Source organism: Crocuta crocuta, unplaced genomic scaffold, assembly GCF_008692635.1.
Source record: "Crocuta crocuta isolate KB4526 unplaced genomic scaffold, BGI_CrCroc_1.0 scaffold71, whole genome shotgun sequence".
Taxonomy (NCBI): domain Eukaryota; kingdom Metazoa; phylum Chordata; class Mammalia; order Carnivora; family Hyaenidae; genus Crocuta; species Crocuta crocuta.
This window is the reverse complement of record NW_027527548.1, coordinates 502,146-525,761: the sequence shown is the minus strand read 5'-3', so window position 1 is coordinate 525,761 and position 23,616 is coordinate 502,146. Positions and strand designations below refer to the sequence as shown.

The 23,616-nt window shown below is 54.6% G+C and overlaps 1 protein-coding gene across 1 annotated transcript in view; it reads right to left on the bottom strand.

The window, feature by feature from the left end:
* The window catches only part of SULF2 (sulfatase 2), a 115,090-nt gene that overhangs the window by 38,151 nt on the left and 53,323 nt on the right, over nucleotides 1–23,616 (bottom strand).

Sequence of the window (23,616 nt, the reverse complement as noted above, 5' to 3'; positions counted from 1 at the left end):
GCCGTGTCCCCAAGGTGTGAAAACGACGCCGCCCTCTGAGCCACGGAGCCTTTCGAGAGCAAGCGAAGCCCAAAATAGAAAATACATAGGACTAGAGAGAAAGTAAATTATCCTGAAACGTAATAACAATATTAAAAAAGCATTTGCCACCTGGTAACACGCCCTTTTAAAAGAGACTGAAAAAGGCCTTGGGAAGAATGGTAACTTCAAAGTAGTGATAAATGAGAATATTTTATTTTGTGACCTCTGCAGCCGCTGCCGTGTGATATGACACAATCAGTGATCTGTACGGATGGCACAGCTACAGATTCTCTTGGGTTATGGCTCGTGGCTACCTTCCTAATTGAAGGCGACGCTAAGGGCGTACAAATGAGAGTGCTGTCCTTTCCCATTCAAGCTTCCGGGCTCCTTGAATCCTGTCTCCGACACAGGACCAGAACCAGGTGGCATTAGAACACGAGCAACGCCACTGTCACTGGGACTGTGGAGCGCTGGCACTGTACACGCCGCGAGGGACACGCGGGCGGATCCACGTCCTGCGCGACCACGCTCACACCCTCCGACCCTGTCGTCCAAACCCTGAGTGTTTACTCAGCAGTAAGGCGTTCGACGGTTCAGGAACAGGAGTAGCACCCTCCATGGCGGCAGGTGACCAGAAGCAGGTCAGATGTCCGTCAACAGGAGCGGTGGTCGGACACACGGCTGGATACTGACATGGCAGAATATCCCACGGAAGCCAGAAGGCCGCGTCTGATAATACAGATGCATCTCGGGGCACCTGGGCGGCTCAGCTGGTCAAGCATCAGACTCTTGATTTCGGCTCAGGTCATGATCTCGTGGTCGTGAGATCGAGCCCCGTGTCAGGCTCTGTGCTGAGCATTGAGCCTGCTTGGAATTCTTTCTCTCTCTCTCTCTCTCTCTCTCTCCCCCCTCTCCCTCTGCCCCTCCCCAACTTGCTCTCTCTCTCTCCCTCTCAAAAAAACCCACACAAAAACCCAGATGCATCTCAACTGTCTAATCACGTTAAGAGAAATAAACCAGATACGAAAGGAGGCACGCCGTATGATCTCATTTATATGATGCTCAAAAAGAGGGAAACGGGTCTGCGCTGCAGGAAAGCAAGCGGCGGTGATCGCGGGCGCGCTTCTCGTTCTGTTTCCCACCACGACACGTGTGGGTGCTGGCGACACCGCACTGAGCCGGGCCCTGAGGGGCCCAGCGCTTCCCCGCGTGCAAGTCCGGCACAGCCACAGAGCTTAAAAACAAATCACCCCAATTCTCGCGGAAGGGGGTAACCCCCAAACACTCTCAGTGGGCGAGGAGGTAACAGACCAGATCTTCTTGATGATACTTTTTTGTTCTTTTTTCTTCTCAGTGAGCGACTATGACTTTTAACAATTACAACCGATAAAGCCAGTTTTTAAGAAACAGGAAAATCTGTGACTGTTTCTCCAGAGACAGAGCCCCAGGCCGGCTCCCTCCTTCAGCTGAGGGCACCGGGGCCTCGGACACACCCGCGCACCGGCCGGAGAGCTGGGGAATGGGAGGGTTCCCGGTGGTTGAAGCGGGTTACAGAGATTTCGCTGGCAGATGGTGGGGTGCCTGGCAAAGCGTGAGGGCTGGGTGGTGCCTGTTCAGGGCCGGAGATGAGAGGAGAAAGGGTGAACATCCATGAGGAGTGGCCTGGGGCCGGGCGATGATGCCAGCAGAGGAGGAGACCGTCCCCCTGCCCCCAGAACCTTCCAGAAAGCATGGAGAGCCGCCTTCGGCCTGCTGGATCGGGAGAGCGGGGAAGGGGCCGGAGCCCTCCATGGGGACATTGTTCTGGAGACTGGGCAGCTGGCTGGCACCGCCTGGCACTGGGAAGCCCCCTTAAGGACCCGAGCAGCCAGTTCCTGAATCCTGTGGCACAGGACAGAGGGAAGCACATCAGTTCAGTCCTCCCCTGGCACGCTGGGCGGGGAGGTGAGTGCTCCTGAGGGAGGAGCTGAGGAAGCACCTCCTGGAAGGATCTGGGCTCCAGAGGAGGTGAAAGTAGGAAAAGAGGGTCCCAGGAGGCTTCAGGGGAAGGCCCAGGGTGGGGCCCCCTCTTTGCATGGTTGGGGGGCACAGTGGACAGAAAAGGAACCCCAGCTTCCAGCGAGGACGGGCAGGGAAACTGGCTGCCCAGAGTCCCGGGTAACAGACAATATTCAGAGAGTAAAAGCAGTTAGGTGGCCGGTGTCCACAGCGACTGCGCGTCCCTGGGCAGATATCAGGGCACAGGGACTGAGACGTCGGCTGGAGTCAGGGAGGTCCAAGCACAGGGCAAGCAGAAGGCCTGGGTTTCTCTCTCGGGAACACGGCACGTTCAGACACTTGCATCTGTCTCCGGAGAGCAGCGGCGCTCAGCCAGGGGCCGCGTGCCCCTCAGCGGACACTTGGCAGTGTCTGGCAGATGGCTTGGGTTTTGCTGCAGATTGGGCGNGACGCTGGTGAACGCTGCACAGAGAGCGTTCCTGGGTAAAAGGCCTACAGTCTGCAGGCGAGGAACGCCGAGCCACACAATTCCGCCTGCCGCACACACCTGTCCCCCCTCAGCAACGGAACCACGCAGTGAGGGCTGAAAAGGCCCCTGGAGATCACGCACCGTCCAGGAAACCAGATCTACCAAACCTCAGTGACCTTATTCCTCACATTTCATGTGTCTTTCCATATGTAGGGAGCTCCGCTCTGATAACCCCGCTCCGCTCTCTCCTGTTCCTCCTCCTTGAGGGAAGAATGATGTACGAGGGGTCAGCGAACATTCCCTGTGAAGGCCCAGACGGTGAATACCTTAGGCTTTGTGGCCAGACGGTCTCTACTGCCTCTTCAATAGCTGTAGAAAACAGCTGCAGACACTACATAAGCAAGCGGGCGTGGCTCTGTTCCAATAAAACTTTATTTACAAAAAACGGATGGAGGGCCAGATTTGGCCTGGGGGGCTGTAGCTGGCTGACCTCTAGTATATGGGACTGCTGGGTTCGGAGGGACCAAGTGGGCATTCACGACCCATTCGTGCTTTTGCTCTTCCTGTGCGGAGTGGGCTGCCCTCAGGGAGTGCCAGTGTGAAGGGGGGCTTGCTTTTGCCACGTAGAGAGGAGAGAAAGGGTGGGCCTGGCTCAATGGGAGGGTCTGTTGGACCCTGGACTTTAGCATCTGGATGCCCAAATGCTCTCACGAAGAAGCCGTGCCCTCCCACCCAGCCTTTGTCAGAGGCATCGAAGTGCCATTTTGGCTTCCATTTGCCGATTCCTTAGTTGTGTTTCTCTGTTGGTTCAAAACCTCAGGGAAGAGGGTGAAATTTAATAAGCCCCTTAGAGAGCCCTGACACTTTCTATTCATGGCAAACGCTGGTGGGGATGGAGGAGTTTCCCTTTGAAGATGCTGAAGTAAAAACAGTGAAACATCTGAGAGGAAAACATTCAGGAAATAATAAGTCGCTGCGCCCGCGCATGGTGAAAATCGGGATGGCAGCCTCCGGAAATGGCTCAGTTCGGGTAACACTGCCTTGAGCACGGATGTGTTCATATATCAACAACTGTGTGTTATGCCCCGATGGATGGCAGGGGCCGTCCCGGGCAATGGCAACACGGCAGTGAACGAGGCCACCAGGATCCCTGCCCTCACAGGGCAGACATCCTAGCGGGGGAACCGTGACCACAGAGGTGATGCTGTTGGTAAAAACAAAGTAATGACAAAAATAAAGACAGTGTTCCAATAAAGTGGCTAGAGAGGGAGCCCTGGAGGCCCCAGGGGGTTGAGCGGTCAGGGAAGGCTGCTGAGGATGAATCAGGGAGAAAAGGAATACAAGGGCAACTGCTCTAGACAGAGGGAATAGCAAGTGCAAAGGTCCTGTGGCAGGAACAAGCTTGGGGAAGCCACTGAGGAAGGGAGAAGGTGGCATTACAGGGTAGAGGGACTAGATCATGAGAAGAAGCAACAGGAGGCATGATGGGGAAACTTAAAAGGGTCCACACGGCCCCTGAAATACCACACATCATATTTTGCATGTTGTGTGCATTTTCCTGGAATGGGGACACATCCGGAAAGGAACCCAAGACCTCAAGCATTTTCAGAAGCATAGACCTTCCCTTGGTTTGCAGAAGGGTGAACAGAAGCCTCGGGAAAAGGGCACCCTGAATCTCCCTGCTGGGAAAACTGGGTTCTCTCCCAGGTCCCCAAACCGTGGCTTGTGATTCTATAGTTTGTCCCTGAAGATCTGGACCAAGGACTTTCTGATGAATGTGCAGCTTGGAATGTTAAAGAACTTCGATCTTGGCCCGGCCAGTGGGATAACTCTTTCTTGGAGGTTGGAGGGGGGCCGCCCTGGGAAGCGCCCCCCCCCAATTATCGCCCAATGCCATGGGTGTCACAGTCACAATGGCTGAGGCTACTTCTGCCGGAATGCCCTTTTCTGCATCGCTCTCCTCTCTCCAGCCCCCAACTCTTAAAACATCCAGAAAGTGTTTACTATTCAGGCTCCACAAGACCCTAGAAAACAGGGTTTCTTCAGTCAAAGGCTTTTAGTGCCAAATTAGATTTTGCTCTCATTTGATTAGATTTCCCCAAGGTGGTTTTTAAAATGGTTATTCCGGTACCCGTTGAGGTGGGAGAAGCAAATTAGCGTGCGCCCTGGGGCTCCAGGGCTGGGAGATACAGCCAGGAGAATGAGCTGGAATTAAAATCAAGATTAAAAAACAGTCCGTGTCCTGGCTGGAGCCCGGAGTCGTTTCGCTCTGGCGGCTGGGATGGTGCAAAAGGAAGAACAACCTGGGGGTGGGGGGGCGGCATGACTTGGCGGCAGAGTAAGAGGAATTAAATGCCAGGCCAGGAAAGGCCACTGATAATGTGCTGGCTGACGCCGCCCCGAGGGAGCCGGCTGGCATCAGCTGAAAGGATGGAGCGCTCGCTGCTGCCTGCGTACCAGGCACAGGGTGGAAATTTACACGTGGAAGTGGAGATTTTTGTTTTCGTGCTTGATCCTGACCGTGGTCCTTCGCATACGACTACTTCCTTACATCAGTCACATGGGCTGATTTTACCTCCGGCCGCCCGGGTGGTGGTGGGGGGGGGACAGGCATCATATCAGCTGGACCAATCAGAGGACTCCATTCCCCTGGTTCAGAAACAGACAGATGACCCAAGCTGGGCCAATGAGAGTGAGCCCTGGGACTTTTAGGGGAGCTACCGGAAACGAGACATTCTTCAAGATGGCTTAAAGCTGATGGGGACAGGGGTGCCTGGGTGGCTTAGTCGGTTAAGCGTCCGACTTTTGCTTAGGTCATGATCTCACAGTTTGTGGGTTCGAGCCCCGCGTCGGGCTCTGTGCTGACTGCCAGCTCAGAGCCTGGAGCCTGTTTCGGAGTCTGTGTCTCCCTCTCTCTCTGACCCTCCCCTGCTCACGCTGTCTCTCTCTCTCTCCTAGAATTAATAAAAAAAAAAAAAGCCGATGGGGACATAAACTTGACGCTCCTGGCAGCCATCTTGCCACCAGGAGGAGAGAGTCTATTTGAACACGAAGTAGCAGGGAAGAGAGCAGCAGAGAAGGGGGCGGGGAGGGAGGGAGAGAGATGAATAAAGAGAGATACTAGTTTTGAGTCCTGGGGCACTCTTACCTGAAGCCACCTCTAACGGTAGCATTTTCAGTTTTATTAGTGGTTCCTCATCAGGGGACATTGGGCAATGGGGACATTTTGGTTGCTGCAACTGAGTGGGGAGGTACTATGGGCATCTAGTGGATAGAGACCAGGGATGCTGGTAAACATCCTTTAATGCNGCTCAAAACATCAGCAGTGCCGGAGTGAGAGAGCCTGAGTGGTGTAAACAGTAAACCCCACCTCTCCGCCCCTGGTGGTGGTGGTTCTGTTTGCTTCATTCGGTTTTTTAGTCGAGCTCTTGCCCTCACGGTTAAAAGACCCAAGGCAGAGAAGATGAGATGTCTCACGGACAGCAGGGTGTGGCAAACCAACCCTGGCTGCTAGTCGTGTTCGTGAATACTTCTATCGGAGCAGAGCCACGCCCACTCTTCTGCACAGTCGTTCTGGCTGCATGCAGCTGCAGTGACGGAGCCGAGTCCTTGCGACAGAGACCATGTGGCTGCAAGTCCAAAACATTTACTCTCCGGGCCTTCGCAAGACGTGTTTTCCAACCCTGGGTGTTATGAGCAAAACTCCTTGTGCGGGAGAGAGGGATCCCTCAGGGATTTGAAACAGGGCTGTGTTTAATCTGGAGAGAGGGGCGCCGGGTATAAAGTGGGGCCAAGCCAGCGAGGGGGCCCCGGTGTGCAAAGGAACACCCCCATGACAGCAGAGCAACGACAAGAACAGAGCAGCGAGTCACGGGCCGTCTTGCCTCGCACGGTCCCCATGCACACAAATGTCAGTTTCCACCGTTCAGTCTCCCACAACACGGTTCCAGTTTAGCTGCCGTGGCACATTAACTGTAACTGCACAGAGCACAAGCGTGGCTACTGGCTCTCCGGTCCACCAATCACCGTGTAAGGAACACAGCATCAGGACCAGGGGCCGGCACGTCGTTTCTTGCGAAGGCTATCGGTGACCGGTCCCCGAGTGTCTGTGACTCACTTCGCGCACAGACCACAGAGCGTGTAGTGGGGCTCCCTCCTTGCCTCCCGGGGATACATCTACAAGATGTGTTACAAAAGCGGACGTCGAAGGGGAGAAGTGGCCGGCAGAGAGGAGAGAGCAACCACGAAATGAAAAGCTAGCTGAGGTGGAAAGGGGAGAGGGGGAAAAGGAGTCCGAGAAGAAAAGAAGCTGAAGCTGACCGTGGGGATGCCGACGTGCGCAGCGTGGGACGCTCTCCGTTTGCAGCCAGGCAGCTCGGCCACCGATATAAGTGAGGAAACATGATCGTGTCGGGAAGGATGAGGATGTCCCAGAAGAGGGGACGCTGGCAAAATCACTCCACGTTAAAGGGGCCCTTGGACGGGGCGCCTGGGGGGCTCAGTCGGTTAAGAATCGGGCTTCAACTCAGGCAGGTCATGATCTCACGGTTCCTGAATTCAAACCCCGCATCGGGCTCTGTGCTGACAGCTCAGAGCCTGACATCTGCTTCGGATTCTGTGTCTCCCTCTCTCTCTGCCCTTCCCTTTCTCATGCTCTCTCAAAAAATGAATAAACATTAAACAAAAATTTTTTTTTTTAAAAAGAGGGGCTTTCGGAGATGTGTTCCAACAGTGAAAGCTGTGTGTCCTTGGGCAACTAGTTTAATCTCCTGATCCCTCAGTTTCTCCACTTGGAAAATGGGAAGATGACCACATCTACCTCGTGGGCTGCTGTCAGAACTAACACACGCATCTGGGCCCACCCTGTGTTCACGTGCTTCGCTTTATTTACTTTTTTTTTTTAATGTTTATTTATTTTTGAGAGAGAAATAGAGTGTGAGCAGGGGAGGGGCAGCGAGAGAGGGAGACACAGAATCTGAAGCAGGCTCCAGGCTCCGAGCTGTCGGTACAGAGCCCGACACGGGGCTCAAACCCACGAACCCTGAGATCATGACCTGAGCTGAAGTCGGACGCTCAACCAACTGACCACCCAGGTGCCCCACATGCTTTGCTTTATCAAGCTTCACAGACCCTGCATGTGTTACAAACTGAAGGCTTGCGGAACCCTGTGTCCAGCAAGTCTACTGGCACCCTTTTTTCCCCAATGGCATTTAGCTCATTTTGTGTCTCTGTGCTGCATTTCAGTCATTCTTGGAACATTTCAAGCTTTTTCACTATTATTATATTTGTCATGGTGATCTGTGATCAGTGACTACGACTCACTGAAGGCTCCCAAGATGGTGAGCATTTTTTAGCAATATTTTTAAATTAAGGTACGTGTACTGATTTTTATTTTTATAAAAAAATTTTGGGGGCACCTGGGTGGCTCAGTTAAGCGTCTGACTTCGGTTCAGATCATGATCACATAGTTTGTGGGTTTGAGCTCCGCGTCGGACTCTGTGCTGACAGCTCAGAGCCTGGAGCCTGCTTTGGATTCTGTGTCTCCCTTTCTCTCTGCCCTCCCCCATTTGTGCTCTCTCACGGTCTCAAAAATAAATAAAACAAGTTTTTTTTAACTTTATTTTTGAGGCAGAGACAGTGTGAGTGGGGGAGGGGCAGAGAGAGAGAGGGAGAGAGAGAGGATCCCAAGCAGGCTCCGTGCCACCAGCACCGAGCCCGATGCGGGCTCGAACTCACGAAACCGTGAGATTGTGACCTGAGCCGACAGCGAGTCGGACTCCTAACTGACTGAGCCACCCAGGTGCCCCACACACTGCTGTTTTAGAATACTACTGCACACTTGGTGTAAACATAACTTTTACACGCCCTGGGAGCCCAAAACCTCACTGGCTTGCTTTAGTGCTACGCTGGCTTTGTTGTGGCGGTCTGGGACTGCACGCGCTCCCTCAGGACGTGCCTGGACCCGGCACAGGATGTGCCCACTAAGCGTCCGTTTCTTCGTGACCAACGGATCCCCCTCTCTGGCCACTTTCTGCTCCATTACTACCTTATTTAATAGGGTCCTTGCAGAGACCCATGTCAAAATCCACCCTTCCGGCCACGAACATTAAGGGGCCTGTCAGCCCCCACGTCCTCCTGAAGCCCTCTCTCCTGGCCCTGCTGGCGGCACACGCAGCCTTTGGCGGAAAGCTGCTTGCGTCCGTCCCCTCCTGGCTGCCTTCTCCATTTGTCTGAGTTTAGTGCTGCTGGGGAACCACTGAGAGGCTGATGGGGGAACCAGGCCCTTCTGCTATCTCTCCCGGCCCTGAATCTAACTGAAATTGCCTCGTAACCATCGCATTTGTGGTCTCTAAAAGCTGTGTGTTGCGGTGACTGGAGACTGAGATTCGCTGGCGGTAAGCCCGGCCCAGGAGGGCAGACGGAGGCGTTGTTTTGGATGTGGGGGAGATGGAGGGTTTCTGCCCCCGGAAGCGAACGGGGATCCTGGGTCCATGTCTCCGTGCTGGGGAGCGGGTGGGGCCGGGGTGAGAGGGGCCCTGTCGTCCTGAACCTCAGGGCAGCCACGGGCCAGTCCTCTGGGTAACACAGGAGGCAACACAGGAGCACCACCGAGAGTGTGTCTCTGTAGCCGGACTCTCCTGGTCTGTCACCTCCTGACTGTGGAACGCCAGGCAAGTGGCCTCACCCCTGTGCCTTGGCGGGCAGCAATGACGGTAAGCCACCGCCTACTGCCACGTGGGGGAAGGAACCCAAAAGGGCAAGGAATGTGGAAAAGTGCCGGCAAATGGGGGCTAGTGGGACTTGGTGTCCCCGCCGCCGGGGCGCAGCTTTCTCCCGCCCGTCATGGGCCATCTGGGCGGAACTGTCAGCAGGGCTGTTTCAAGGACACTGGCGTCTCTCAACGCACATTTGTCCCACACCGTCTCTACCCACAGCCCACATTAGCGATCGCGGATAAATAACCAGGAGTCGAAATATTCCAGAGTTGACTGGTTGGATCATGCTACGATGCGTGATTTACATTCGAATATAAATATTTCGATAACTATTTATTCGTTTGGATTTGGCAGTTTCCTCCAAATATTGGGGGCAAACATACCCACACACGCGGGACCACACGCGCACACACACCCCTTTCCTTCAGGGAACCCCTGAAAAGCCACAGCTATGGCATCCCTGGTGCTTCCCAAATACAAAGGTCCCAGCTGTCAATCAAGGTGCCCTTTCCCACCTAGGGGGCGGGTATATGGCTGAGCTTGGCCAATCAGACTCTACTCTGGGACTTTGCGTCTTGAGCTAGGAGACTCAAAGGCAGAGAAAGGGCTGGAGTTTTGTGAGACCCGCTGAGGAGGCAGCTGCTCGAAAGCTGCAACCTGAATGCCCAGAGCCAGTGTTTGGGAATCCAAATAAGAGCGGCAAAAGACCCTCAGGGTGGTAAGGTCACAAAAGTGATAGACGCGTGTCTCGCTTCTTTATCCTCATTTCCTTACTCACGATGGAAACGGCCTCCCCTGACCTTGAGGAGTCCTCTTTTTGCCTTCCCATAAGCCAGCCACCCCCAAACAGCCAGGAGGACCCTTCTGAACCCAAGACTGTTCTTGCCACGTCCCTTCAGTGACTTGCTGCCTGTGACTGCTGCTACCTCTGCCCACGGCTCCCACCGCTCGCCCCTCTGCTCTCTCTGTTCTAGCCACTCCAGGCCCGTTCCCTAAAATGTGTCAAACACACTGCACCTCAGGACATTTGCACCTGCTCTTCGCTCTACCTCAGCCACGGGCCTGCTCCCCGCTCACGTGGACTGGCTCCTACCCACTGGGTGTCTCAGATCGGATGGCACCTCCTCTGAGCAGCTGCCCCAGATCGCCCTGCCTCAAGGTCCCCGTCCTTCTGTGCCGGGCTGTTTATCTCCTCTGTGGGCCTCTGTACTCTCTGAAATCACCTGCGATGTGTTCGTGTCCTTGTTCACCATCATCTCCCCATGCACGGGCCTTTTCTGGGCACTGTGGTGCCTGCCCAGTACCTGGCCTGGAGCGGGCACACAGTCACAGCTGCTGACAAGGTGACAGGTCATCGGTTTTGGGTGAGACACACAGGCCACGCAGTGCAAAGCTGCCCTTGACCAGTGTCTTAAGCCTCCCTCTCTCCTTGGGCGGCCAGGAGGGCTGGAGACGCAGCAAGTAAATGTTTCCGGAAGAGGGACTTCTGTTACAGCGTCTGCAGGCGAGAATGTGGGGCGCTGGACAGGGGGTCAGTGCAGGCGGTAGAGAGTCAACCCAGGGCCTGTGTCGGAGTCCTCTTAGCGTGGACCAGGCCAGCTGGGGCGAGTGTCCCCGGGGACAGTGGGCAACGTCTGGAGACGTTTTTGCTTGCTCAGCTATGGGGTGGGGTGCTGTTGGCATCTAGTAGGTGGAGACTAGGGATGTGCTAACCACCCTACAGGGTACAGGGTGGCCCTCACCACAGGGGAGGACCCGGGGCTCAGGCTGAGAAACCGTGAGCTGGGCACGGATTTCCAGTGATGTGGGGGCTGGGGCAGGGGTGCAGTGTGGCTCTGAAGGGCCTGGTTTCCAGAGTCGGAGGGCTCGGATGTGAGCCCTGTCTCCTGGGGCAAGGGAGCGCCTCCCTCTAAGCCTCGGTAATTCCATCTCTAGAATGGGAATAGCAACAAATGAGATCATGTCTGGCACAGAGTTCCCAAAATAGAACCCGCTTCCTTTTTTGGGTTGAGTTGGGGACAAAAACACAAGTCTCCAGAGAAACGGAAATGGGCGCTAGAAACCAGATGCGACACCATCTTGGAAAAATAACAAGGCCCCTTGGAGACTCCGGGATGAGCTGGGGGGAAGGATGTTTGTGCCGCATGGAGAAATCGGCCGGGCACGACACACATCCATTAGCGAAGAAGGCTGGAGCGCGGAGCCAAGCCAACAACAATGAACAACGTTTGCCAGAGCGATTCGGAGAGGCCAGTGAAAAATGAAGGAGAACCTTCCGGAAAGCCCATCTTTCCCAGAATAAACCACTCCACTGCACACGCCTAGAGTTCAGTCTCTGCTTCTCGTGACACCTTCTAGATTCCAGATGTCTGTGTGCCTCTTTCACACATTAGCCATTTTTATGTATCGTGCGGACGGTTAAAACTTCGTTATCTTCCTTCAGGTCAATTCGTTTGGTGCCAAACAGGCAGTTCAGGCTGGACTCTCGCTCGGTCCCCTGCACCTGCCTCTCTCCCGACATTCCAGTGAGCGCCAGACGCTCGGGCCACACACCTGCCGGGGCCTTCAGCTCCTCCGCCCCCACTCACATCCACTGATGGCCTTGCCTTTCATGGAGGCGCCCCCTTCAGAATGGACTCAGGACTGAGCCCTTCCTGGATCTCCCTGTGACCGGCTTGGGGTCCCCGCCACCACCTTCTCTCACCTGGAGAGAAGGCCTACTCCCTGGCCTTCTGCCACCAGAGCCAGAAGGCATCTGATAAATCACAGATCGGAAAAAGCCACGGTTCTGCCTAAAACCCTTCAATGGCTCCTATACACTCACACTAAAATCTGGACTCCTTGGCATGGCCTGCGAGGTCCCATGGGATTCGTCTTCTGCCCCCTCCCTGACCTCAGGTCCCTCACTGTGCCTGGATCCATTCTCCTCCAGCCACGGTGGCCGCCTCCTGTCTTCCGAGGCTGAAACTCATTTCTGCCTCAGGGCCTTTGCCCTTGCTGTTCCCTCTGAAGGACCCTCTTCTTCAGACGCCTCCCGGGATCGCTTCCTCACCTCTTCTGGGCACTCGCTCAAATATTACCTTACTGGGTGACATCCCGAGCCACCCTATTATAATGGTCTTTCCCTCACTTTGTTTCTCCGTAGTATTTATCGCCACCCGACAAACGTAAGCCCAACGAGAAACATCAGCTCCCCGAGGTCTTCCTGTGTGCCTCGCTCCGCCTGTGTCCCCGCGTCTAGGACAGAGCTCGGGAAGCAGTGAAGCCTCAACAGACATCTGTGGCACGAATGAGCACATGACGGACCCACTGAACACCCAGGGTATAGGAGGCCGGTGGGAGCCACGCCCCCTGCAGGACCGGGACCACGTCTCTGCAGGGGCGGCACCCCGCCACTGCCGCAGGGGTGGGGAGAGGCAGGGGTAAAGGCAACAGCAAGTGGATTGCTCAACAGCCAAAGTCAGGGGCAAGGACAAACGGGCCCGGTGATCCCAGAGGCCCCAGCCCTTAACCGGCTCTGACTACCCTCTCCAGAGCGCATCCGGCTGGAATTCCAGGTGGGGCAGAGACTCCACACGGAATCTCCATCCTCCAAGGCTTATCTGCCTGGGGCTGCTGGGGGAGGGCCATTCCCAGAGCCTGAGGGCCTTGCCTTCCTCAGAGCATCGCAGGGGGACGGAGGGAGGAGCCAGGCATCATCTCCCTCACTGCTGCCAGATGTTCGAGGGGTGTTTTTACCTGGGGAGGGAGTCGGCCGTGAGGTCCAGCGTGACGGGCTCTGGAGCTGACAGCTGGGTTTAAATCCGGTTCTTCCGACCTACCAGCTCAGTCTTCCCAACCATCAAATGGGGAGAATAATAATATGCCTGTCTGACAAAGTTGTCGGGGAAGAGTTCAGTGAGGAAACATGGGGAAACTGCCCCCCCTCCAAGGCCGGTCGCTGTTTATAACATTATTTATCAGGATGTCACATATGCATCCATCCATCCATCCATCCATCCATCCATCCATCCATCCATCCATCCAGTAAACACTTAGAAGAGCTCTGCTTGTGTGCTCGGCTTGGTTCTAGGTACCAGGACACCAGTGAACAAAAGGGAGTCTATTAACAAACAGCTAAAACCACACCCTTGAGGAGCTTAGGGTCCAGGATGGAGGACAGTATGAAGTGGGGACGCAGGACCCCCGGAGGCTGTCACCGGAATTCAGGAGAGAGGCTGGGACGGTTCTAGACAGCAGGGGCAGAGGGCTTGGCTGGTTTCAGGCTATTTTTGGAGGTGGAACCGCCAGGGTCTGTGGATGGATTAGAGGTGGTGTCGGGGAGGAGAGGAGTCAAGGACAACTGTGAGGTTTCTGTCCCGAGCAACAAGGACACCCGCCATCCTCTAGGAAGGGGGCGCCGCAGGAGGGACAGGTTCTGCGGTGGAGGTGACAAAGAGCTTGAGGTCTGACAGTTAACCTTGAGGTTCCCAGTAGTTGGTTAGTCGAGGTGGAGACAGAATGGCATCTGGAGATATGCATTCAGGTTCAAGGGCAAGGTCCGGGCTGGGAGTTGAGATGTGGGAGTTGTGAACATTTCGGTGGCATTTAATATCATGGAATTGTATGAGATCACCTAAGGAAGGGCTTCTTAATCTGCACGTCCTGAACCTGGGTGGAGAAACCCCATCTTTATTTATTCTCATTATCCTCTAACTAGCATCCCCTTCAGCAAGAAATGAAGGGGACAAATCACAGGAGTACTTGTGTCTGTCCCCAGAAGTCACAGATATTTTCGTATCACATTCCACTGAACAGATTTCTCGAAATATCACCGAAGCCGGCGCTACTATGAAATTGTGCGAGTTACCAGACCTACGAGTTATCTGCTAAATAAACTGCTGCGTCCTGTCACTGAACGTGGGAAGAGGCAGACGTGTCCCAGTGGAGACAGTGTTTTATGAATGTATTTTGATATCACTGACTTCCTCTGCAGTCCTGTGTCGTTTCTTCTTTAAATTTAATTTTGAACATCGTCTGAAAAGGGTCCACACAGATGCGCAGGGGGGCACGTGGCTCTCAAAGGGGTAAAGTCCCCCGTTAGGGAATGGGTGGGTGCTGCAGGAGAAGATGACCCCCGCCTCCAGATGGTATGACAGCAGCCACGTGGACCGGCGAGGAGCCGCAGGTGAGGTGGGAGGAGAACCCGCGGGGAGGCCGGATCCAGGAAGCACTTCCAGGAGTTTGGTGGGAGCGACTCAGCTCAAGCTGCCAGGGATGATGGCGTTTCTTTCCTCAAGACGGGTGAGAATCCTGACCACAACCCCCCCCCACCGGGCATTCTAGCTTCCAAAGCCTCTACCCGGCCCAGCACTTTGAGCTACAATAGATCTAGGAATGTACTCAGCTCTGTGATTTCCCAATCACTAATTTATGCAGAAAGGGGATGCATTTTGTACGATTCCAGGCCTGCAACCTTCTCTCTGCCCTTGGAGTACGTCCCATCCCTTTCTTCCTCCTCCCCGGGGAGAGAGTGTACATAATTTACGACCTGGCACATAAACTCAAACGAGATTCAGTTGCTCCTGTAGAGAAATGAAACGGACCAAGGATAAGAGGAGAAGTGCGCGGGGAACGGAGGTCGCGGCCTTGCCCGTGCGCTCCCACAGAATGTGCTGTGTCGCCCCCGCGCCCGTTTGCTGCTTCTCCCCAGAAGCAGTGTTGCCAGCCGGGCACAAGGCTGCCAGCACGCAGGTGACATTCTCAGCCTCCCTCCCAGCTGGATGCGACCACGGCCGTATCATCCCTGGGCTGTTAATGCCCAGACTGTCGAAGGAGAGAAAAAGAAGCACCTACTGCCTCTAAACCACTGTTCTCTGGGGACCGAAGCACCCTCAGCTGCACCTGTAATTCTAACAAGTACGGGGGCGGCGGGGAGGGGGTGAACCGTGACCCAGATCCAGCCGGCTGCCACCATCTCCTCGCAGACCGCAAACCTTTCCTGCAAAGGGTGAGACTGTAAGTGTTCTCACTTTGCAGCCACATGGTGTCTGTTGCAATTATTCAACTCTGCCACGATAGAGTGAAGGCAGCCATAGACAATGTGTAAATGAGTAAGCTGTGTTCTAATAAAACTTTATTTATAAAAACAGATAACAAAATTCTGTGGGCTATAGTCTACTGCCCCTTACTGTCTAGGAATGTTGCTAATATTTAGCAAGATTATCTATCTATCTATCTACCTACCTACCCATGATTTTTTTTGAGAGAGAGAGTGCACACACATGCACACGGGGAAGGGGCAGGGGGAGAGAGAGAGGGAGAAAGAGAAAGAGAGTGAGAGAGAGAGAGAGAGAGAGGCAGAGAGAGAGGGAGGGACAGAAAGGGAGGGAGGGAGGAAGGGGGGCGGAATCTGAAGCAGGCTTCATGCTCAGGGTAAAGCCCAACTCAGGGCTTGATCCCACGACCCTGAGATCATGACCTGAGCTGAAATCAAGAGTTGGATGCTCAACTGGATCACCCAGGTGGCCCTCTGCCTCTTTTTAAAGCAAAGTGTGGAGCCTGAACTTTTTGGAGAAATTTCCAGATTAAAAAAAAAAAACCCACCTTATAATTCAAACAGAACATATTTGGGGTTGAAGTGTGAACTCGAGCTGTTGGCTGCCATCTTGAAAGACCCACATGTGGTCCCAAGGGTGCAGAACAGACGCTGAGCTGGTCCAGGCCAAGGTTCAATCCCACCCCTGCTGCCCATAGGAGGGCCCCGAGTTGTGAGACCTTCAGCATCCATCATTTGGCTTTTAGGGGCTCCTGATCTGGGCAGAGGAAGACAATCCCTCCAACTTTCAGGACAGGATGGGGGCGGCGGAGCTGGGGTCTCCTGAGGAACCAGTGCTAAACGAGAAGGAAATGCTTTTGCAAACTCTAGAACACTATAAATATTAGATGCAAAATGCCACAGGACTGAAGTCTTTGATTTTTTGGCAGACGAATTGGCTGAGGAGGCGGGGCCGGGAAGGCATGCATCACATAAACCCTGAGCCCCAGAGCTCTTAGGGCTGGGGCCTTTCTGATGTTCTGTAACCAGATCTTTTTAACTTTGGGCTGCTTGCAAGGTTATAACATGAGTCTCTTTCTTCTGCTTTTGAAAAGGCACCAAACGCGAATTGCTGCACGAAGTGATAAATCAATGCTGTAAAAGTTCTGGAAGCCAGAGATGGGATCTTGCTGAATGAAGAACTGCGGGAAAGGGAGCGAGGAAAGTGGGGGCATAACTACCCATGAAGGAGGCATCTTGTGCTGGAAGCAGAGAGCTGGGCAAAGTGCCCTCCTCCCACTTGCCCCTGGAGGGGAGAAGCGGGATTTGGTTTCTGTAGAAGACACTTGTTTTATTTTTCTGCCCAGCATCCACTCTCCTGCCTTTTGGTAACTGTGCCTTCTGAGGGTACATATTCTAGCTCCCAGCTCCCGGGTGAGGCCCGTGATCTGGGGTTGGCCAATCAGGGCGTGTCCCACCTCCCCTGGCTGCTGTGATTGGGTAGAGAGGAGACACATGACCCTGGCTGAACCAATGAAAGCCTTTCTTGAGACTTTTGCTGGAGCAGTGGGAAGAGGCTCTGCCTTTCAGCCACACTTGCTGTGCTGGAGGGGTGGGGCCTGTGAGGGCCATCTTTAGGTCACAAAGGAGAACCTTCCAAGGAAAAAAGTTAACCCAAATGAAAGAAAATCCAAGAAGCAGAAAGATGGGTTCTGATGACAATGTTTGAGTACTGGGACTCAGCTACGTTTTCCTGAACTAATTGCACTCGTATTTCTCAATGCTGGAAGAGGGAGACAGTAATCCGAATTCCATTGTGTTCTCATTTTCTGCTTCAAGCCCAAGGCTGAAGAGTCATCCATTCTTTCAAATCCTTATTGGGTACCTAATACTTGCCTGGCACTGTTCTTGGATCAGGATACAGTAGTGAAGAAAACAGGCAAGAACTAAATTCAAAACACCGGAGATAATATCAAGGGGGTGATAAACCCTGCCAAGGATGTAAAGCAAGGTATCATGGCAGAGCCTGGCCAGGGTTGGGGAGGGCTAATTCACACAGGGGGGTCAGAGAAGCAGAAGGGATGTTAGGTATGGAAAGTGACAACAAGAAAAGAGGGGTGTGAGCAGTGGTCTAGGCAGAGGTAAGTGCAGGTGTAAAGGTCCTGGGAGTAAGTATGGTCTTAGAATGTTTGAAGAACAGCAAAGAGGCCAGGCAATCTGAGTGCTGTTAGAAAGGAAGAGAGGTAGGAGATGTGGCCAGAGAGGAGGGCAGGCTGAGGCTGTGCAAGGAGCTGTGAGTTTGTTCTAAGAGCAGGGGTAGGAGTAGAGAGACAGGGAGACACAGAATCCAAAGCAGGCTCCAGGCTCTGAGCCATCAGCACAGAGCCCAATGCAGGGCTCGAACCTATGTACCATGAGATCATGACCTGAACCAAAGCTGGATGCTAAACCGACTGAGCCACCCAGGCGCCCCAAAATTCCGCTGTTCAAAGCTTCCTTCCTCTTGGTGCTGAGTGGGGAGGAGAAATAGCTAATCGCTGGGGAGAAGCAGGGGCAAGGAAATAGCAGAGTGGAGGCTGAAGGCTGCTGTTTGTCATGTCCCTTCACTAGCTCCTGCGTGTCACCTGCCTGTTTTCGGTGAGGTCGCTGCTATCAAGGCAGGCTGAGCTGTCGTTGCTGGAGAGGTGTGTCGGGGGGTGCCTCGGCCTCGAATTAAATGCTGGCCTTGGCCAGACACCTCCGGGAGGGTCACGCATCTCCAGCAGACGAAGCCGGGGGCCCATCCGTGTCCAGGAAAGGTGACGAGCTGGGCGGGGCCGGCTCCCCCAGCACTAGGGATGGATGGGGTCACCTGCCAAGTCAACATCAGGAAGGGCTGTATTTGAAAATCTTTCTGCCCCTTTTAAAGCATGGTTTTGTCCAGAAGGATGGAACGGGTAGGGGGTTGGGGGAGAAAATCCACAAAAGACCCTCAGAACAAGATCTGGGGAGCCTGTCAGTCATGGGACATTTAATTATCACCTCGGAGGAAGCTGACACTAAGCTGATCCTACAAAGAGCGGCTCTCGATGCCACTAGACTGATGTCCATTTCTATGACATTTTCTAACGCTCCCTTATTTTCCTGGGAGGAAACTACAGGTAACAAAAGCTACTTATGCACATTATTTCCAAAAACATCAATATGATGCTCTAACTACAATCTAGAAGCAGAATAAGAGGAAGGCAGCTTATGACAAAGAAGAATTTCAGTATGAACTTTGAAGCACATTCGTCAAGGAGATGGGAGGGAACCGTCTGGGGTCTGGGCCTAGATGAAGATTCAGAGGAGCGTGACACTGGGTGAGCCCGTGGGACTTGTCATCCAACTGTTTTTGGTGGTGCCGCCATGAGCAACGAGATTATCAGTGATCCGGGATAACTCCTGGAAAAGTTCTGCATTCAAGTGTGATTGTCCTTCCATTTCCTCATCACGAAGCTGGAACATTCAGTGTTTATGCATGAAATGGATTTAGGGTCAAGGCCCAGATCACAATAAATGTAAAAGAATCCACTCACACGATGATCTGGTGGAAGACTCGGAAGCCACATGGAACACAGGGCAACATGGGCACAACAGGCCATCGAGGGTCCCTGGCTCCTGCCCCTACAATGCCAGCCGCCTCCCCGACTCTCAGAACCTCCAGCAACGCTCTCCTAGATTTTGGCCTCTAGGGGGCAGTGTGCTCCCTGGGGAACCACCAGGTTCGACAACAGTTTGCAAACCGGTGGCCTGTGGGCTGAATCCATCCCACAGGTGTGTTTGCTTTGGGTCGGCCCAGTGTTTTTATTTATTTTGTTAACAGTAGAGCAAACAGCCCATGTTTGAAGCCTGGACAATTTCACGTTAAAAATCTGGATATCCCACTTGTGACGATCAGAAGATCTGGCACCTCTAGGCCCATCCATCAACCAATGGGCTCGTGTGGCTGGGCTGTGGGGCGGCGCCCCCTTCCCCACCTGGCCCCTCTAGGAGCTAGGGTTTGGTTTCCCTGGGTAGAAACGGCTCACACAGGCCTGGCAGAGAGCAGATCCCTCTTTGGCCTTGGGCAGGCTGATGCGTAGGGGTGTCCAATTTCCCCTCCTTTGCTGAAAGCCTTCTCCCCTCCTACTCTGATCTCCCCGCAACTGCAAAGGGGGGTTCTGCTGGAAGTGACCTGATGGCCAAGGGGTGGGATGTGCCAAGTGCTCAGAGAACAAGGACATGTGGGGCCCACAGGCTCCAGCTTGGAGTCCTCCTGTGTAGCTGAAACCCTGACCCACGGCCCAGCCACAGGATGGCCTGGAGAGGCCTGGAGCGAAGTGCAAAGGAATCAGATCACTGTGCTTGGACTTGAGGGGGAAGAGTACACGAAGGAGGAGATGCATCTGCCTCAAAGGCATGTGTGAGCATTAAGATGAATCACGGAAAGCACCTGCCACAAGGTCTGGCCACGGTAAAGACTCAATAACTCAAGAATAACTTGCATTTTTTTTAATTAAAAACAATTTTTTTTTGAGAGAGAGAGTGCACACACACAAGCGGGGGAGGGGCAGAGAGAGAATGAGAGAGAATGCCAAGCAGGCTCCCAACCCTGTGCAGTGTGGAGCCAGACGTGGGGCTCGATCCCACGACCGCGAGATCACAGCGAGCCGAAACCAAGAATCGGGTGCTCAGCTGACTGAGCCACCCAGGTGCCCCAGCACAACTTGCATCTATAAAATGACTGTTGTCATTCTTTTTTATATTCTGAAAGGTTTGTGCGTCCCCCCTCCAAAAAGACTTTGCTTGAATGACACGCTACCCCACGGCTGTCCTACAGAACTCTTTGCGAGGATGGAAAGCATTCTACATCCGCACCATCCGATCTGGCACTCACGTGCACCCCCTGGGCCTTGAAATGTGCCCACTGTGACTAAGAAACAGAATTTTTGACGTGATTTATTTTTAATTAACTTAAAATGAAATAGTTCCCCGGGGCCAGTGGCTACCATATTGGGCCCAGCAGCTCTAGGGTCGATCCTTCTAGAATATTGAGGGGAGTTGCAGCAAGGACCAGGGAGAGACTAGGAGGTCCCACTTAGCCTGAACAGCCTCTCAAACTCTCTGAGGCTTGGTCGGTAGAGGCTTTAAATATCCACCAGCGTCATCACCCTGCCTCTCCCTTTTATTTGACGTCCATGATTATTTAACGCCCACCAGAGTCAGAGATGCCATGAGCGAAATAGAAGTTAGAGACCCCAGTGAGCAGAACCAAAGCAAGGCGCTGACGGGCTGGGCGGCCACAGAGCTCCCCACTTAGGGCCACAGGGGATGACGAAGGGGGAGGCAGTGGGTTTCCCACTTTTTTAAAAAAATTTTTTAAATGTTTTATTTATTTCTGAGAGAGAGACAGCATGAACAGGGAGGGTCAGAGAGGGAGATACAGAATCTGAAATAGGCTCCACGCTCTGAGCTGTCAGCATAGAGCCTGATGCGGGGGCTCAAACCCATGAACCGTGAGATCATGACCTGAGCCGAAGTCGGACGCTTAACCGACTGAGCCACCCACGTGCCCCGGGTTTCCCACTTCTTGCTGGGTTTCCTCATTTAACTCAGGACTGCAGCTTTCAGGGAGATTAACGCATCCCGTGGGGATTAAATAAGATGGTGTGCATGGGAGAACCCAGCTGATGTGGCTTGAATCGTGTCCCCCAAAATATACGCTCAGGTTCTAACTACAGGTACCTGTGGACGTGACTTTATTTGGATATAGAGGCTTTAGTCAAGATGAGGTCATACCTGATTAGGGCGGGCCCTCAACCAGAGACTGGTGTCCCGAGAAGAGGGGTATGTGGGCATGGACGCGCACAGGGGAGGGCCACGTGAAGAGACGGACGCTCAGGGAGGCGTGAACACAGGCAGGGATGGAGCAGGGCAGCCACAGGCCAAGGAGGACCAGAGGCCACAGGGGGCCACCGGAAGCTGGACGAGGCAGGGAAGGATCTTCCCCGAGAGCCTTCAGCAGGAGGGTGGCTCTGCTGACACTTGATTTTGGGCTTCTGGCCTCCAGAACCGGGAGACAATATATGTCTGTTCTTTGAAGCCACCATCAGTCTGCAGGGCTTTGTTACAGAGGCCATCGGAAACCCTGCCACCAGCTCCTGGGTGGGGACAGAGAGAGTGCTCCAGTGTCACTTGGGGGCAAACAGAAATTCCGCCCATCAGCCTCACACCCAGCTTTGGAAAAGCTGGGAAGCGTGACTGTCTACTTCCTGTCTTCCCAGTGAGCCCCCACTTCTCTTCAGGCCCCAGGGAGCACCCTCCCACTCCCAAAAGTGTGGGCCCTGGTCACATCACCTTCAAGGGTGGAGTCCTATCAAAGGCATAACTTACACGTATATATTGTAGCTCCACTGCACAGATGGGGAAACTGAGGCCCAGAGGGGGCCAGGTCTCAGCTGGAGGCTACAGAGGAGTTAGAGACAGAGCCGAATTCTCTAGACTCCTGCACCTGCTTTGAAACTTCAGGGTCTTGGAGAAAGGGAGGCACTGTGGCATCGGAGCCTGAAGATGAACGTGGATGCCCTGGGCACCCCCTGGGACCGTGAGCGCTGGTACGGTGGGTCTGCTTCGCGGGGGCGAGTGAAGGTGCTGTGCGGTGACACCCCCAGGCCGGAGCCAGGGGCAGCTGGGTGAGGGAAGAAGGGAGCAGTGTGTGCGCGCCCGTGTGAGCCCACTTGAGGGGGGGAGGAAGGCAGCGGGGGCCAAGTGCAGAGAAGGCGGCCATTGTGAGGGCAGGACAGCTGCACCAGGTGCCCAGAGGAGGCGTCGCGGGAAGAATCCGCATCCTTTCTTCTCTGTATGTGTGCAGAAGGGCCAAGAAGAAAGGAAGAGGGGCCGAGATGGCGGTGGGGGTGCGGGGTGGGGAGGAGAGGGACAGGAGAGAAGAGAGAGGAGCATAGTAAGATGGCGGAGGGCGGGGTGGGGGGAGCTGCGGACCCATCCAGGATGGCCCCGCCGTGATCCCCCGAGGCAGGGAAGTGAGGGGGAGGCCCTCTTCTGGGCGCGGGGACGTGGGAGAGGCCAACCCAGGCAGTCCCTGCTCCCAGGGGGCGGACATTTCAGAAGGGAGGTGACCAGTGAGATCAATGGCGGAACGCACGTTAGTGGGAGAAAGGGCCAGAGAGACGGATAAAGCAGGAATCAGGGTCCCGAAGGGGGGATGGTGACATAATCCAACTTGGGAGGCTGGACAACAAAATATACAGATATATGTTAAGTCCTGACAAGAGCTCTGAAGGACGATAAAGCAGGGCGAGGGGATGAAGAGGGGACAGGAACCCTCTTTTGGATGGGCTAGTCCAGGAAGGCTTCCCTGAGGAGGTGATAAGTGAACAAAGATCTGGGGGAAGTGAGTGAACGGGCCCTGCAGATGTGTGGCGGAGAAGTTTCCAGGGAAGGAAAGAATACGCACAAAGTCCCTGAAGGGGGTGCTGGGTGGACTGTTCGAGAATCAGGAAGGAGTGCAGTGATGGGGGTGGGAGGGCAGGAGGTGAGAGGCAAGGAGGGCGGGTCATCGGGACCCCGAGGTGACTGTGGGGGGAGCCACGGGAGGGCTGCGGGAGAGGAGGAGACAGGACCCTCTGGCTGGAGCACCGCGGGTGAGGACGGAAGCGGGGAGGAGGGTGGAGGCGGAGAGGGCTCTGGAGCAGCCTGCAGACAGAGCTGGACACGAATGGATGTGAAAGGGAGAAAAGTGGGAACGACAGACAGGAAGGTTCTGCCCGAGCGGCTGGAGCACCAGGGCCGCCCGGGGAGACTGGACGCGCCGGGGGAGGGGGACACGGCCAGGAAGGCGTTTTGCACGCGTCAGGCTTGAAATGCCAGGCATGCGTCCCAGCGGGGGACATGAAGTGGGCAACGAGAGGCTGGGGTTCAGGGTCAGCGTGGGGTTCAGGGCAAGAGGCTGCAGGCAGATCAAATGCTAGTGGTGGAAGCAGGGAGGTGGGGGTTATCTCTCAGGAAAACAGAGGAAAACAGAGGCACTTGCACCTGAGCACCAGTCCTCACGTCTGTGTGCAACCCCCCCCCAACCCCCCCAGGCCAGCAGCGAGTCCTTTGTCAGGGATGCCACCAGGGACATCTTCCTGGGCTCCTGTGTGGGGGGCAGCAGGCTGCCCAGCCTCATGTGTCCTGCCGGGCCAGGCGTCATGGTTCGGGGCCCCCAGCCCCCACGTGAGGGCAGCTGTCCAAGGTCAACCGCCAAGTAGTGCCCGTCCTCGGCCGACCTCCCTCAGCTTTGTGTGTGCGAAGGGGGGAAATAATCGGGGTGCTCAGGGCCAAATTTCACAACAGCTCCAACCGAGGGCCCTGATGTGCCCCCCCCCCCGTGCTCT